Raw genomic sequence first — 17,216 nt, 5'->3', positions numbered from 1 at the left:
TGTACGCAAAGCCTGATTCCAAAGAACGGTCTTGAAAGAACTTTCTGGAGAATGTGGGCAAAACAACAGGCGCAGAAATCATTAACAACAGGCACTTTTCCCATATCACAACAATGATATTGTGAAGAGCAAGACAGAAATATGAGAACTGAAGCCACAGGCAGGAAATGTTCCACTACCATGTGTTAATTTATCATAGCTCTTGCTCCTTGCTAAACAATTTTTAAGGGACAATCCCTTGTTAGACTGGAATTTTTATTTTGTCAAATATTCCTGAAACTTCATTTGTAGGGCATTAGATGATCCTTGAGAATGTTTTTATTGTGGCTAAAGGAGCTTTACTGTTGCCATGTAATATAATTTGATCTGTATCTGATAGCCTCTTTGAGAAACAGTGATGGTTTTTCAAAATACAGAGACATGAAAAATAACAACACTGACTTTTATTGTACAACTGCGTGTTTGCATTGTTAATTCAGTCCTGTAAAATCTTTCCAGTAAATTAATTACAGCTAAGAATCAGAAGGGACCATAAAGCAAAAACGGCTGAGGAGTCACAGCCAGCTGTTCTTTAAAAATGGAACACTGATTTTTATTTTTAAGTATTCAACAAACAGTTCCTGAAGCGCATCCTCAAGAATCGCAATCACATCTTGTTGGTTGACTGTGAAGATTTGTTTTGTTTACCGAAGAAGAAGAATGTCTGTTCCATAATAGTAATACATTTCTGGATGTTCAGGTTACTTTTTTTTATTTTAGGATTTATTTATGGGCAACTGGGTGGCTCAGTCAGTTAAAGGACTGCCTTTGGCTCAGGTCATGATCCCAGAGTCCCAGGATTGAGTCCCCACATTAGGCTTCCTGTTCAGTGGGGAGTCTGCTTCTCCCTCTGACCCTCCACCCTCTTGTGCGCGCTCTCTCTCTCTCTCAAATAAATAAATAAATAAATAAATAAATCTTTTTAAAAGATTTATTTATTTATTTCATGGGGAGAGGGGCAAATGGAGAAGGAGAGAGGAGGCAGATGCCCTCTGTGTGTGGAGCTGGATGCAGGGCTCCATCTCCTAACCCAGACATCACTACTGGGGCATCAGGACCCTGGATATCACGACCACAGCCAAAACCAAGAGTCAGACGCTTAACCGACTGAGCCACCCAGGCACCCCCGTTCAGGTTATTTTTATGGCAAGCTGACAGCTGAAATTTTGTGGCAGGCAAAAAGTTATAATTCTAGAAAGACAAAAAAATGCTTCAAAATTTTAATAGTGATTCAAATTAACTGAAAAAATCCAAAAGGTGATAAATTTGTTCTCCAGCTTTCAAATGAGTAAATATATTATTAGTTTCATTTTTTACAGAAGAGAAGAATGAAGCCCAGTAAAGTTGGGGGTTTGGGCTAAATTCACCCAATTAGGAAGCAGCAGAACAAGAAAACTTCTGCTAGTAGGGATGCGGTTTACAGGGGAGGACTGGTAGTCCATTTTACTACTCAGCCTACATTCTCTCTGGTGATTCTGAGCAGAATGGGACCACTTTAAACACAAACACTGGTACACCATGTTTATCTCTGGTTTGATAAGCTTGCATAGAATTAAAGAAGCTCCTCTATCACAAAAATATGGTTCATTTGCTCTGAAGCATCTTTTTTTTTTTTTTTTAAGATTTTATTTATTTATTTGACAGACAGAGATCACAAGTAGGCAGAGAGGCAGGCAGAGATAGAGGAGGAAGCAGGCTCCCTGTCAAGCAGAGAGCTCCATGCCAGGCTCAATCCCATGCGGGGCTTGATCCCAGGATCCCGGGAACATGACCCGAGCTGAAGGCAGAGGCTTTAACCCACTGAGCCACCCAGGCACCCCTCTGAAGCATCTTTTGTATTAACGATTTAAGATCTTGATTCATGGACTGCAAATGAGTCATGCCTGCAACCACAATGAATTTCCACATCTGTTTTGTAAAATTAAGGCACCATTACATCTTGTCATCCATGTGTGCATTTCTAGTAACGACACCAAGGATGTCTTGCTGATGCCTTTGGGGCTCCCTCTGGTCACCCCCAATCTTATTTCAGCAAAGGCCTCATTCATACTCTTCTTTCTCTTGGTTTAGCTATTGCTCAATCTTGTGATTGTAGGTGTCAGTTTTGACTATAAATCTCACTTCCGTAAAGTTGCCTCCTACTTCCCTTTCTATAACACATCAGATCAATAATGATATCTATTTACTGAGCGCATACCATGTACCAGTCACTTTATACCAATATTTCTAATCCATGACGTAAACTCAGACTACTTCTGCATTTTTTTCCCACTGCTCCCTGATTGCGTGCTATATACTTTTAGCTTAGAAATTGGCAAACGATAGCTCGTGGACTAAATCTGGCCTGCTGCCTGTTTTTGCATGACTTGTGAGCTAAGGATGGTTTTTACATATTTAAGTGAGTGAAAAGAATCAAAAGATGACTAATACTTTGTGACATGTGAAAATTATGTTAAATTCAACTTCCACTGTCCATAAATAAATTTTCATTTAAACACAGCCACTCTCAATTCAATTTGGTATTGTCTATAGCTGCTCTCATGCTGTGACAGCAGAATGGAGTTGTTACAAGAGACAGTATGATCCACAGAGTCTATTATCCAGCTCTTTACAGAAAGGTTTGTCAACTCCTGTTCTAGCTCAACCAAATTCATTTCTGTCCTTAACTTCTTGCCCTCACATGTCTTCCTCTCTGTCTGGATGCCTTTCTTTTCTTTTTTTTTTTTTTTCCTCTTTGTTTTCTTCATATCCTCATTCTCTAAAGGTGATTTTATCCAAGCTCATGGCCTATGTGCCTGTGGTGCCCAAGTTTACGTCTCCCTGTCCAAATTCTGCCTTGAACTCCAGACCTAAAGATACAACTAGCTATTTGATCTCTCTGATTGATATCATAAACATCTCAACCTAACATGTTCAAAGTTGAATTCTAGCTCTGTCCCCCTAAACCAACTGCTCTCAGTCTGCCCCAGTTCAGTTGATGGCAATGTCACATTTGCAGTTGGTCGTGCCAAAAACTTTGGTGCTTTTTTGATTCCTTTGTCTTTGTCTTACATTCAATCTATCAGCAAATTGTACAAAATGTACCCAGAATTGACTGTGTCTCACCATTCCCAGTGCTATCACCCTGGGCCAAACCAGAATCTTTCACCTGGACCACTGCAATGACCTCCCAGCTCTTCTTGCTGCTTTTGCCCCCCAAGAACATTTCATGCAGGGTCAGCTTCTCAGATCAAGTCACTCCCTTGCTCTCAGATCCTTCCCATGACTTCCTGTCCAAAGTCTGCCCCCCGCCCCCTTCTCATCTGTTGCCTCTCAATCTCATTTCCCACTACTCTTTGCCTCACTTGCTCTACCTTAGTAGGGACACTAACCTTGCTCTTCCTCAAGTTCCTCTAGGCTCTTTTGTACTTCAGGGCCTGTATGCTGTTAAGACTTAGATATCTCACTCTAGATATTAAGCATCACCTTCTCAGTGGGACCTTCCATGGCCTTCTCATCTACAATTTCAAATCTGCGTTTATGGTTTAATATTTCTTCCTTAGCTCTTTTCATTAGTTAGATAAAAACATCACATATTTACTTATCTTCATTATTGTCTACACAATAATGTCAGTTCATGGGGATAGGGATTTTCATCTCTTCCATTCACTACTGTATTCCTATTACCCAATGCCTGAAACAAAGAGAGCATAGGAAGTATTTTTGACATGAGTACATGAATGAAAACATCCAGCTCAAGGGCTGGTTTCAAGAACCTAACCTTGGGTGCTGGGTCCTTTTTCGACTGGGCCAGTGAACATCTTTGATTGTACTTACTACACTGTAGGGCAATTACTTGTTTGACAAATCTGTTTCCACTACTAAACTGAGCTTGATTCATTTTTGCATCCCAGTGCCTAGCACACCCCCCCGGCATACATCAAATTTAATGTTTCCTAAATGAATAAATAATTCTTTACTTTTCAAGAAGGTAGTTCTCCGAGATTTATTTATTTATTTATGTTTGTTTATTTATTTTGAGGGGGTAGAGTGAGGGACAGAAAGAGAGGGACAGAGAATCTTAACTAGCCTCCATGCCCGGGGCAGAGCCTGACGCGGGGCTCAATCTCATGACCCTGAGACCATGACCTCAGCCAAAATCAAGAGTTGGATGCTTAACTCACTGAGGTACTCAGACACCCCAGAGATTTATTTAAATAGTGAATGATACTTAAATTGGAATAGGATTTAAAAAAAAAACAAACCCCACAGTATTATTTAGGATCATGCTTGCTTTTGACTCTGAAACCACTGGAGACAAGCTGTGGGTTTTAATGAGATGCAGAGCCATATTCTGTCACAGAGCATGATACCAGAGACTTCCAGGTTAAAAAATCAAGGTGCAGTTCCTTGCCTGGTGATGTCCTGGCTTACATCACTGCTTATGCCTTAAGTCCAGACTATTGGTATGTTGAGGAAATACCTTTATTTGTTTGTTTTCAGTCAAGACCTGTAAGACCTGCTAATTGGTGAAGTGGAAAGGATTAACGATCCCTAATCACTGTTAGAATGAAAAATGCCCTTATTGTTTTCCTGTCTCTAAATACCCTTTTTCCATGTGTGTTCAGGAAACAAGTCAGCTAAGTAAAAATCTTTCAGTTGTTCTTTAAAAACAAGCATTTACTGGGAGATCATTGACTCCAGTCTGGCCGTCACAGTCAGAGAGAGTTGACTGTGGGGGTGGGGGTGGTCTAGCCATGGATTTGTAGGAATGTTGGGCAAGCAGGGCAGCCCGGGGGGGGGGGGGGGAGCCTAATCTCTGGCACTGTGACATTCTAGTCTGGGGTCACTGGTAAAATGAGATTTGGGTTTATCATTTGGCATTCTCCTCCTGGTGATTTCATGTTCATTTCCTTATTTGAGTCTCACCCATACACCTGAGGTAGTCAAGGCATTAACTCTTAGAAAGTGAGAAAAGCAGAGAAAGTGAGGGCAAAAGGCAAACTGACTTTGCAGTCAGCGGCTGATCAGGATGAGAACTCAGGTATTCATGCAGGGCCCTTTCCACAGGCCCTTTGCTCCAAACTATCTGCTGGCCTCAAGACTTTTCTACATTGCATGTACTAGAAATGTTTGAAGAACTAGAACTAGAAAGAAAGAACTAGAAATGTTTGAGGCGGCAGTGACATGGAGTGTCTGCTTTGTGCTCAGCACGGAGGTAGACACCAAGAAATAGAAAACACTGTCCTTGTCCTCAAAATAGTTATAGCCTAGCTGGAGGGAAAGAACACATAGGTGAAACAAAATAATAATAATAATAATAAATGATATCATAGGGTGAAAAACATCATGTTACAAAAACATGTATGCTAGCAATACTTAAAAATTTTTATTCATTTTCATGTATTTCTTTTGCTCAAAATATAACATGTAGAGTGAGGACACTGCTCAGAAGCAGGGGCGGGTGGCTTCTTTACTTTTCTTAACTCATCTAATCTTCTCACACACTCCCACCCTTCCAATTAAAGTTATCTCAGTCTCCTCCAGATTAAACAGTCTCTCCAGGTTTAACAGCCTATTTTGATTTAAAGTGGTCTCTATCGGGTAAATATTCATCAATTCAAAGACCAATTCCTTTCACAGGACTCTTTCTCCTCCTCCCCTAGACGGGGGCTGTGCGGAGGTGGTGGAGGAGCTGGCGGGTACGGGTCTGGTCAAGGCACACTGGCTGCTCCCCAACTAATGCTGGGGTAAGTTTTAGATTTCCCACTGGAGGGGTCCCTTCTAGGTTACCGTGGAGCCAAGACCAGTTTGGGACTGCTACCCGCACAACCCACTGTTCTGCTCTAGCTCTACCCCGACCCACGCTCGCGCAAGATCATCCTGAGGGGCAGTCTCCTAGGTTTCTTCGGGCGGGCAGGGCAAAGTCTCCTTGGCCTTTAGCTGACCCGTTGATTTGCCCAACACACTTTCTCTTCCAAGAATTCAGTCCAGAGAGTCTGCTTCGGAATACGCCTGTCTACCTCCCCTTATCCCAGGTCCTTCTTTCCACCCCATTACCTCAAACCCCATTATCCTCAAACCAAAGTCGTCCCCCTCCCCCTAGTGAATGTCCCTCATCTTTGGAGTTTTCCCTGCTCCTGGCTTTTCCCTGCTCCTCTCTGTTTCTCTTAGGTTGGTGAGAAATCAAAGCATATTTTAAAAAAAATCTTGCCTATTCTCAACATTGGGCTTTTCAAAACTCTTCATGTCTAATCAAAAATCTTATTTTAGAAGTCAACTGAACATTGACTCTTCCACTCTTTGCATTCCTGCTGTAAGAATCCAGTGGTTTCGGGCAAGAGGATGCTTGGTACAGAATGATGGGTGCTGACAAACAAGGAAGTGCACAAGAGCAAAACACATTAGTACAGTTCTAAAATCTTATCCCTGTTACATATGCATAGAAAAATAATCTGGAAAAATGTACACCAAAATGTTAATAGTGACCTTCTCTAGGTGGTGCTTTTTTCCCAAGTTATTTTATTCTCTATGTCCTCCTGTATTTTCAGAACTTTTTTTAAAAAAATATTTTATTTATTTATTTGACAGAGAGAGATCACAAGTAGTCAGAGAGGCAGGCAGAGAGAGAGAAAAGGAAGCAGGCTCCCCGCTGAGCAGAGAGCCGGACGCGGGACTCGATCCCAGGCCCCTGAGATCACCACCTGAGCCGAAGGCAGCGGCTTAACCCACTGAGCCACCCAGGCACACCTCAGAACTTTTTTTTTAAAAATGCACATGTATTGCTTTTCTAAACAGAAAAAGCAATAAAAAGATCTCTATTGGGGTGGGGGGGAGGATATAAGCATAGAACTCCACACATGAGAAATATCTCAGGACTATGCCCCCAAACTAATTGCCGGGGATCAAGCCATAGTTGTGAAGAATTCTTTAAGTCACATCTTTTCTTTCCTCTTCTTTTAGAAATTAAGATATAATTAATACATCATAAAATCCACTTTTAAAGTGTACAATTCATTGGTTTTTAGTCCATTTGCGAAGTTTTACAAAAACCATCGCCATGATTTAATTTCAAAACATTTTCATCACCTCAAAAAGAAACCCCATCCCCATTAGCAGTCACTCACTATCCCCCCCTTCCTTAGCCTCTGGCAGCCACTAATCTATTTTCTGTTTCTATGAGGATAGGATTCAAATAGGATTTGCTTATTCTCCACATTTCATGTAAATAGAATCATACAAAATGTGGCCTTTTGTGTTTGGTTTCTTTCATTTAGCATAATGTTTTTAAGGTTCATCCATGATGAGTCATACTTTTCTTGATCTCCTTTTCTGAAAAGCTTTTCTCTCAGTGCTGCAATAATAGTCATTCTGGTCCCCCGACCCTTGCTGTACAGTCCATGCAGTGCAAAAAAGTCAGACTACTTCTTGCTCCAAAATTGCATTTCCTGCACTATGGATAGGCTCTGTGGAATAGAAAATTAATCACTATTAACCACCAAAACCCCCCTATATTTGGCTTTGGAATACAAAGCCAAATAATATGGGGCTGGTGTGGGAGGAGAAGGGAAACAGGGATAAGGTGAGGCCCAATAACTTAGCTTCCTTAGAATCTGAGGTTGATATTATTAAAAGCTTATAGGGGGCACCTGGGTGGCTCAGTGGGTTAAGCCTCTGCCTTCAGCTCAGGTCATGATCTCAGGGTCCTGGGATTGAGCCCCGAGGGCTCTCTGTTCAGCAGGGAGCCTGCTTCCTCCTCTCTCTCTGTCTGCCTCTCTGCCTACTTGGGATCTCTGTCAAATAAATAAATAAAAATCTTAAAAAAAAAAAAAAAAGAAAAGAAGAGCTTATAGGGAGGGACACCTGGGTGACTTTGTTGGTTAGATGTCTGCAGCCTTCGGCTCAGGTCATGATCCTGGGGTCCTGGGATCGAGTATGAGTTCTGCGTTGGGCTCCTTTCTCAGTTGGGAGCCTGCTTCTCCCTCTGCCTGTTGCTCTCCCTGCTTTTTGCTCTCTCTCTCTCACTCTGACAATTAAAAAAAAAAAAAAAAAAAAAAAAAAAGCTTATCAGTAAAGGAGCCCTACAGTTTGGACTCTATATTTTATTGTAAATAATAAACTTTTTCAGGTGGATGGACATTAACAATATTAGACAAAGAATATGTGTATATCCTCTTGAATCTTTCTTATTTCGTATTTGTAGGTACTCCTACAAGATATTGGTCCTTTTTTCAAGTAAGAATGAAGGCCAAGACTGGGGTTCCTAATCCAGAAGTTTTCTGTAATCCTACAGGGTAAAAACATAAAAGTCACTCGAAGTCAGTGGTCTTTAATCTTTTGGGGGTCACAGATTTAGTCCTTTGAATCTCTGAGGAAAATTATGGACCCTTTTCTGAAAAATGTTAATTATAATTTCTGAGGGTGTATCAGTCCCTTGAACCATCCAAGGTATCCACAGTGTCTTATCTTGAGCTGCTCTTACAAAATCCCATAGACTGGGTGGCTTAAACAACAAAAATTTATTTCTTCACAGTTCTGGAGACTGGGAAGTCTAAGATGAATGTGCTGACAGAATTGGTGTCTGGTAAGGGCCTTCTTCCTATTTGCAGATGGCCACTATCTTTCTGTGACCTCATACTTGTGGGGGGGGGAGTGAGGGGGATGTGCTTCTCTTGTGTTATTTCTTATAAGGGCATTAGTCCAATCACAAGGGCTCTGCTCTCATGACTTATTCTGATTCTAATTACCTGCCAAAGGCCCTACCTCCAAATACCATCACACTAGGGATTAGGGTTTCAACATAAGAATTTTGGAGGCACACCACAGATATAGCCCCCAGATTGAGAACATCTGCTCTAGGAAAATTCCTGCTTTATTAGTTACTAAAGTTTCACTCTTAGGTCCCAATCTTGTCTTCTGTTCTGATGAATTGGGTAGGACAACATGGACTTGAAGACCTCTTGGACCTATAGAGAACTATATGTCTTCTACTGAATCCTGCTCTAGAGACAGGAAGCACTGTTGGGTTTCAGTTCTAGATACACAATCTGGAGGAAGAAGTGAGTGAATAACAAAGAGGACGAGAATTTTGACATCACTCCTAATATGGCCCCCACATTATGTTCTACATATATCCTTGATTTTATCCTTGCTCCTCATCAGAGCTTCTCTCTCTTGAGAAGGTGGTGAAGTTGGGGAAAAGCATTAATTCCTTAGCGTAGATTGGAGAGGATGACTCCAACCAGATTCATGAATAAATTGAGAGCATATTCAGGGTCAGCAAGAAGCAATTTACTCTGGAGGGTAGGAGGAAACATCTAGAAGACATGGACGTGAACTTGAGCAGCAGATCTTTCTCAATGGATGGATTGTCTTTGAATTCCCTATTTCAGGGTCTGGTAAAGCTCAAATTTATTAAGCTTTAAATCATTGTTTAAGTTAAACATTTGTTTGGTGTTTCAGGGAAGAGATGAGTGCATTTTCTCAAATAAAAAAAGAGAAAGCTCTGTTTTCTTAGTGACTATTTATGTCTGTCCTTTTATAAGTAGTCCTCTCTGCCTCACTTTGGTTGGCTCCTAGGAATGACTGGGTGAGTTTAATATCCCATCTCCTTGGTAAATCAAGTTGAAAGATCCCTTTTCATTCCATTTCAGAGAGGAGGTCCCGCATAGTTCTACATCATCTGGAGGAGGCTCAGTCTGGGACCAAATCATCACTGACCTTGTTCTGACTATTGAGTCATGGGTGATGCATGAGCAAGACCCAGCAGGATTGAGAACTTCTAATGGGCTTTGCTGTCAAAAGGTGCTATTTTTAGCTACTAGACATTATTTTTAATATAAATAAATATGATAGTGCCTAGCAATAGAAAAATCTCTCTTTAACACACCTCAAGAAGAGTTGTCAAGGAAAATGAAGAACTCCATTTTGCTAAGTTTGATGATTTTTCTTTAGTCCTCATCTTACCTGACCTATCAGTAATATCTGAAGTTATTATTACTGTCTTCTGGAAATACTTTTTGCACTTGGCTTTGGGGATATATATTTTCCACTTGTCTGGTTTCCTCCTATTTCATAGCCTGTTGCTTTCCTCTTTCCTTTATGGTTTCTCCTCATGTTCCCAAGTTCTAAACACTTGGTGTATTTGTTAAAAATACAGGTGTCCAGTCACTACCCTAAGAAATTCTCATTCCATTGGTCCAGATTGAAACCCATGTATTTTTTTAAGATAATCAAAATGGTAAATTTTATGTTACATGCATTTTACCACAATTAAAAAAATGATTTTTAAAGAGCCTTAGGTGATTCTTATTAGTAACCAGGACAGAAACTTCTGATTTATCAGTGATAATACTCCAATTTATATCTCTAGTCTATACCTCCTCCGTGAATGCCTGAATTGTCTGTCCCACTGACAGCCTGATGTGATATCTCTACCTAGATGTCTAATAAGCTTCTCAAACTTAACTGAACCAAGACACAAATTTCTGATTACTCATCCCGCACCTGCTCCCACAGTCCTCTCCCAAATCTTTGGAGTCCCCTCTGACTGTTTCCTCCTCTCACATTCCACACCCAAACCATCAACAAATCTCATTGGCTAGGTCTTCAAAATCCATTTGGAATCTGACAGTCTTTCACCACCTTAATTTAGCATTTAACCTGGCCATGCTACCTTCGTCTCTCACTTGGATTACTCTAGTAGTTGCCTCTGCCCTTGCCCATGAACAGACCCTGTAAAAGTCACAACAGATAGCATTTTTCCTCTGTGTCACATCCTCCAATGGGCTTCCCTTCTCCCTCACGGCAAAACCCAAAGTACTTAAAATAGTCCACAAAACCCACCTAATCAGCCCCTTAATCTTTACTTCTCTCACCTTCCACCACATTCTGCCTGCTCTGTGCTGCAGGGACCGCTGCCACCCTGCCCTGCTAGCATGCTCCCATCTCAGCAATAGAAAAATCTCAGGACCTTTGAGGCTTCAAGTGGTTAGCTTGTGCGATGTTACACAACGTATAAGTGGTAGACATGGGATTCGAACCCACCTCTGATTCTTTTTTTTTTTTTTTTAAAGATTTTATTTATGTATTTGACACAGAGAGAGAGAGATCACAAGTAGGCAGAGCAGCAGGCAGAGACAGAGGGGAAGCAGGCTCCCTGCTGAGCAGAGAGACAGATGCAGGGCTTGATCCCAGGACCCTGAGATCATGACCTGAGTCGAAGGCAGAGGCTTTAACCCACTGAGCCACCCAGGTGCCCCCCCACCTCTGATTCTAAATCCAATGTTTTTACTATGGTACCATGTAGCTTCTCTACTGTGAACAGTATTCATTCAGTCATTCAGCAAGTGCTTTCGTGCTGAGATATAGCAGCCAACAAGACAAAGTCCTTAACTTTGTGGAGCTCTCGTTCCAACCAGAGGAGGTAAAAAATAAATAAATTTAAACAACATGGTGTGTCATGGTGTTAGGTGCTATGGAGAAACATAAACCAAGGCAAGAGAGATAAAAAACCCAGGGCAGGAGTTGCTATCTTTCCAAGAGGTCAGGAAGACCTCACAATCAAGGGACATCAAGCAGAGACCTGATGAGCAGGGGACCTGAGCAGGCAAGGAAGGGTGGGGATAAGCCATAGGCATAGAATAGGGGAAAGGATTCAAGTTCAAGAGTAGTCAAAGGAGTTCACATTTCCTTCTGATTTAAGTTATTTGCAATGTAACTATTAACATACTAAAATAGTTCTAAAGTGTGACTCACCTGTGTTTTTTAATGTTTTTGGAAGTGTTATGAGTGGATTGCTCTTGCCCAGACATGCTTTGGCTGGGCAGCTGGTAGGGGTTTAAGTCTGCTACTGAAACAAAGTCCCTCTGGCTTAAAGAAGCATGTATTGAGTTGCTAAGAGGATGATGGGCTCTAGAGTCAGAAAATCCCAGCTCTATTTTGTGAACTGTTTGTATAACTTAAGACAAGTTACTAGCTTATCCTAAGCCTCAGTTCCCAAATCTGTAACATGTAATGATAGGTCAGTTTTCAACCACCATGTACCTATTCTTTGTTCTAATTGATTGGTCATCTCAGTTACCAATTATTTTCTATCTATCTATCCATGTATTTATTTTAGAGAGAGAGTGGGTGCAAGTGGGGGTCGGGAGGCACAGAGGGAGAGAGAGAATCTCAAGCAGACCCCCACTGAGTGTGGAGCCCAAGGCAGGGCTTCATCTCAGGATCTCACCTGTAATAGAAAGTCGGATGCTTAACCTATGGAGATACTCATGCACACCAGTTGTTAATTTCAGTATCATTCTTCTCATGGGAGACACTGTGATAATTGGATGGATAAATACTCATTATTATTATATTTATCATTATTATTATAGTCTAAATCAAGGATCAGGGAACTATGGCCCATAGACCAAACCTAAGCCCCCCCTTCCATCTTTATAACACAGAGATGTCCCCAATGAATTCCGATGTCAAATTTCCATCAATAAGGAACTACATATGGACCCATGATATTCAGGTAGGCAAAGAGGTGCATAAGTGTGTTTTTGTTTTCTCCTTTCTCCCTAGCTTCATATCCTGGTGTGAGTTTTTACCTTGAAATACTAGGGGACAGAGGGATGCTTCCAGAGAAGGCAGAAGGAGAAGATGTTTTCTTTGCTAACTTGGGCAGGACTTAGGGTCAGATTGACTCTTCACGGCACCTGGGTCCTTCAAAACATTATTTGGGCTTTAGTTTTGATTTTGCTTCTTCAGAACCAGTAAGAACTCTAGGAATTTTAGTATTTTTTTTTTTTTTTTTTTTAGTTAATTTATTTCAGGGCACCTGGATGGCTCAGTGGGCTAAGTGTCTGCTTTTAGCTTAAGTCATGATCCCGGGATCCTGGGATCAAGCCCCATATGGTCCCTCTCCCTCTACCTGCCCTTCCCTCTGCTTGTGCATGCATGCCCTCTCTCTTTCTGTCACATAAATAATAAATAAGATCTTTTAAAAAATAAGGTTAATTTATTTTGTCCATATTTCTTTAAAAAGTGAACACAGTTCTAAGCCTTCAAATAAATCAGGCTGAGCCCAAAGGAAATCAAACAGTAGTCACAGAATTATAGAGGTCAAAGCTCAAAGACACCCGAGGTTCATATACTCCTTTCTATTTTAGCTTGATTTGACTCTGGTGAGAATTTGTGACTCTGAGAATGCTGCGCATAACTGAGCTCTGGTAATGGTCTCATTTTATTGCAGAAACATGCAGCAGACTAAGAGGAAAGAGAGTCAATATACATGGGTAATTGATTACTATTGAGTGACTACCTACTATGCACAAAGCATAGTGTTCACTTCGGTATTTTAGAGGGACTCAAAGGCTTTTTGAACCCACACGCCAACTTGTGTGTTAGTCTGTGTCCATAATTCAGCTTTAAAAAAAATCACGACTTCAGTGTTTTAAGAAACTTGAAATGTTTCTTCGTTAATTAATATTTATTTTGATTTCAGGAGAATATCAAATATATTTTCCTTATTTAGAAAATGATTAACTAAACATCTTTATCCTAGTTTATAAATATCTTGTAATCTCTGTTTTCTAGGAAAGATCTGATTTCTAATCAATTGTTCCTAGATCAGTCAGAAAAGGTGAAAAACGGAGGTTTATGAAAACTCCTCTAACAGTGGGGCAAGTGTGTGGGATGTGCCTTCACCTGGATCAGAACACAGAGGTCCAAACACTGGACAGGTAGCCTGAGGCCCAGGAATTGCTAACAGCTGAGTGGCTGAGCCAGGGGAGGCCCTGACACAGGGTCTGGGAGCCTTGGGCTTTCTTTGCAGGACTTCTCAGTCTAAAGGGACCCTGAGTGTGTCTCCTGCCAGGAGAGGGCTCCATGTCTCCCACTTCCAGAGTCTTTCCCTTTCTGATACAGGGTTTTCCATCCTTACCCCAACTTTCTCCTAGTAGAAAGAAAATCACTTATCTTTTTGGAAGGAGAAAGGAGGCATAAAACAAAGGTGTATTTTTGAAGTACGTGAGCCTGCACTGCGACTTCTTTCTGCTCGTGGCCTGAGCTCTGTGCCTTCTCCCTGCTCTTTCCGGCTTCCTTCTCAGCCCCCTCAGGTGAGATTTGCTCCCAGCAGCGCCTGTACCTCTTTCCCGTCAAAACCAGCCCTGGAGAGTAGGCCGGGTAAAGTCATTCGTGCAGAGGTAGCAATGATTAGTATTAACTTTGAAGAGTATTTGCACTGTATCCTGGGAAAATCTCATTAAAAGGTGAAACTCCAGTATGAACTTACAGGTTTTAGACAGGAGATGGGGGACTCATCTAAGGACCATGGAGCTTCCTCTTCACCATTAAAATAACAGTCTACAAAGCTGAACATTATTGCAGTTAATTTCAAATAGGAGAGCGTATGTAAATATATGAACATACTTTAACATAATTTGAAGAACAAAAGCTGTCACCATCTAAACTGGTTTACTCTAGGGGCACCTGGGTGGCTCAGTGGGTTAAAGCCTCTGCCTTCGGCTCAGGTCATGATCCCAGGGTCCTGGGATCGAGCCCTGCATTGGGCTCTCTGCTGAGCAGGGAGCCTGCTCCCTCCTCTCTCTCTCTGCCTGCCTCTCTGCCTACTTGTGATCTGTCTGTCAAATAAATAAATAAAATCTTTAAAAAAACAAACAAACTGGTTTACTCTAGCTTTTCTGAAAGCTAGAGATGTAGAGTCAAACAGTAGAGCCAAAGGAGGTAATCATCTTTCAGTCTTTCAGAAGATTTCTTCCAAGGATATCTGAACAGGACATTAAGTGGCTGAAAAGCCAAAGTTTTCAATGTTTTATAGCTGCAGTCAGTCCTTGCATTAATTTTGGGGTAGGACTAAGTTATGAAAACTTCCATATTGAGGGGAGCAGCACTATTAACTCTGTGGGGTTTTCTTTTCCTTCTTCTTTTTTATTTTTTTGGTGGGAAGAGATGAAACATTTTGTTTTAATGTTTTTGTTTTTGTTTTTAAAATGATGAAAAATAAAACACTTCACTGGCACACAGCAAACTTTCTCATAAAACTCTCTTTGTCCATGGACTAAGTATACACACAGAGTGCTGGGGTGGGGGGAGTGGGTGGGGTGGTTGGGTCTTATGGCTTCTTTTTTTTTTTTTGCCCCTGCAAAGAGAAAAAAAAACGAGCACAGGACCAGAATAAAGCTAGAATGCAAACCATATTTCAGCCTCATCATTTGGGCTTCTACTCTGCCTCTTAATAATCACTACAAGGATTTTGTTTTGTTGAAAAGAAATCCAATAACCACATTACCTTTTTTTCCCGCTCTGCGCTTCCAGAACAGACGCAAACACAGGGAATTCTGTGAGCTGAGCTGTCATTGCTATGTTCGTCAGGCATATTTATAAACCTCTCTGATTTGGCCAATTCCTCCCAGGCAGCCTCCTGTGAGCCACATGACAGTCTTGCTGAAGACAAGGACACATTCTGTCCTAGCAGGCTCTTCATTACCTGAGTACTGATTACTCAAGGAGCAGGGGGATTCTGGCTGGGTCTCAGCCTCAGCTCCAGTCTTTAAAACCAACAGGCTCACTAACCCCTTCTAACACAACACAGCAATCCGCTCTGTTGATTGGGTCAGTTGCCATCAGATGGAATCAAGGGGACATCTTTTTCTATTAGGGGTAATTGATCTTTGAGACTGGAATTCAGGAAATAAAAACTCTCAGAATTCTCATTATTCTGATTTTGAGCAGGTGTGAATTTCCTAATATATGCAATTATGTTCATATATTCACATACGCTCTCTCACCCTCCCTGAACCTTGACTTCCTCTCTAAAAAGAAAGCAAGATTATTGATTATAGGAAAGCTATTTATTTTCACGTTGTCCCCACACGCTCCATATTGTGAATATAAACATTGCATTTAAACTTCATTGGCATTCGGGACGAACTTTGTAATCATAAACATACTGGAGGGGAAAAAATCACAATATGTCAATAGACTTCACTTTGTAAGAATGTAATACTTTTCTATGACAAGAGAAACTATAAATAAAATAAAAAGTCAAATGACAAATGGGAAGATATTTATAACACATTTAACAGGCAAGGATTAATGTTCTTCACCAGTAAGGGATTCTTACATAGCAATAAGAAAAAATCCCTAATATCCTGTTGTAAAAGTGGACAAAAAGGGCAATCTTGAGAAATAAGCTGAAGAACTTACACCATTAGATAGTAAAGTAACTAAGACATTGTGATATTGGCTCAATAATACAAAACCAATGGAACAGACAGGAGAAGCAGAACCATGTATATATGGTCACCTGATTTATGATAAAGGCAATAAATATTGTAGGCAGAAGGTAAAAAGTGTGTTTTCCATTAAATGATGGTGGGTGTATTGACTGTCTGTAGGGAATAAAATGTATCTGGACCCATCCCCCATACCATGCACATAAAAGAACACATAGAATAAAGAAGAACTTCCATGTTCTTCAAATGGGCAAAGATCATATAAGCAGTCACAACAAGCATTAACCATTAAAGAAAAAAAAAGATAAACTGACCATTTTAAATAGAAAACTCTGTCCATCCAAAGATACTACTGACAGAGAAAAAAGGGAATCTACTGACTGACAAAAGATATTTAAATGCATATATCCAACTTACTGAACAGAAAAAAGAGCAAAGATTTGAAAAGATACTTGCAAAAGAATATACCTAAATGACCAATAAACATATGAAAAGGACCTCAATATCAGTCATCAAGAAAATTCTAATTAAAACTACAAAGAGATTCTATTACACACCCACCAGAATGGCTAAAATTGAAAAGACTGATGATACTAAATGTTGGCAAAGATATGAAGCAACTGTAACTCTTACAAATGACTGATGGGATACAAATTGGTACGACCACTTTGGAAAACTGACAATATCTATGAAAGCTAAAAAAACCTAATATATAATATATCATATATAATATATATATGAATATATAATCCTGCATAACTATCCAGTAGAAATGTGGACATATATCATTCTCCAAAAGACATGTCATCACAGCACTATTCATAGTGATACCAAATGGGAAAATGCCCAAATGCTCACCAATGGATAAATAAATTGTCATATATTCACGCAATGGAATTTCATCAGCAGTAAGAAGAAACAATCTACAATTCTCTGCGACAACATGAATGAATC

At 40.5% G+C, this 17,216-nt stretch overlaps 1 long non-coding RNA gene across 1 annotated transcript; it reads left to right on the top strand.

The window, feature by feature from the left end:
• Window positions 1-5,723: 5,723 nt before the first annotated feature.
• On the top strand, window positions 5,724-9,772 carry LOC309871105. The gene is made up of 3 exons (XR_014315036.1): window positions 5,724-5,768; window positions 8,552-8,602; window positions 9,672-9,772. It is a non-coding gene; the product is annotated as an uncharacterized lncRNA (long non-coding RNA).
• Window positions 9,773-17,216: the final 7,444 nt, after the last annotated feature.

Source organism: Mustela nivalis, assembly GCF_964662115.1.
Source record: "Mustela nivalis genome assembly, chromosome: 8".
NCBI classification, from domain to species: Eukaryota; Metazoa; Chordata; class Mammalia; order Carnivora; family Mustelidae; genus Mustela; species Mustela nivalis.
Note: the sequence above shows the minus strand (reverse complement) of the source record. Positions and strands in the feature narration are given on the sequence as shown.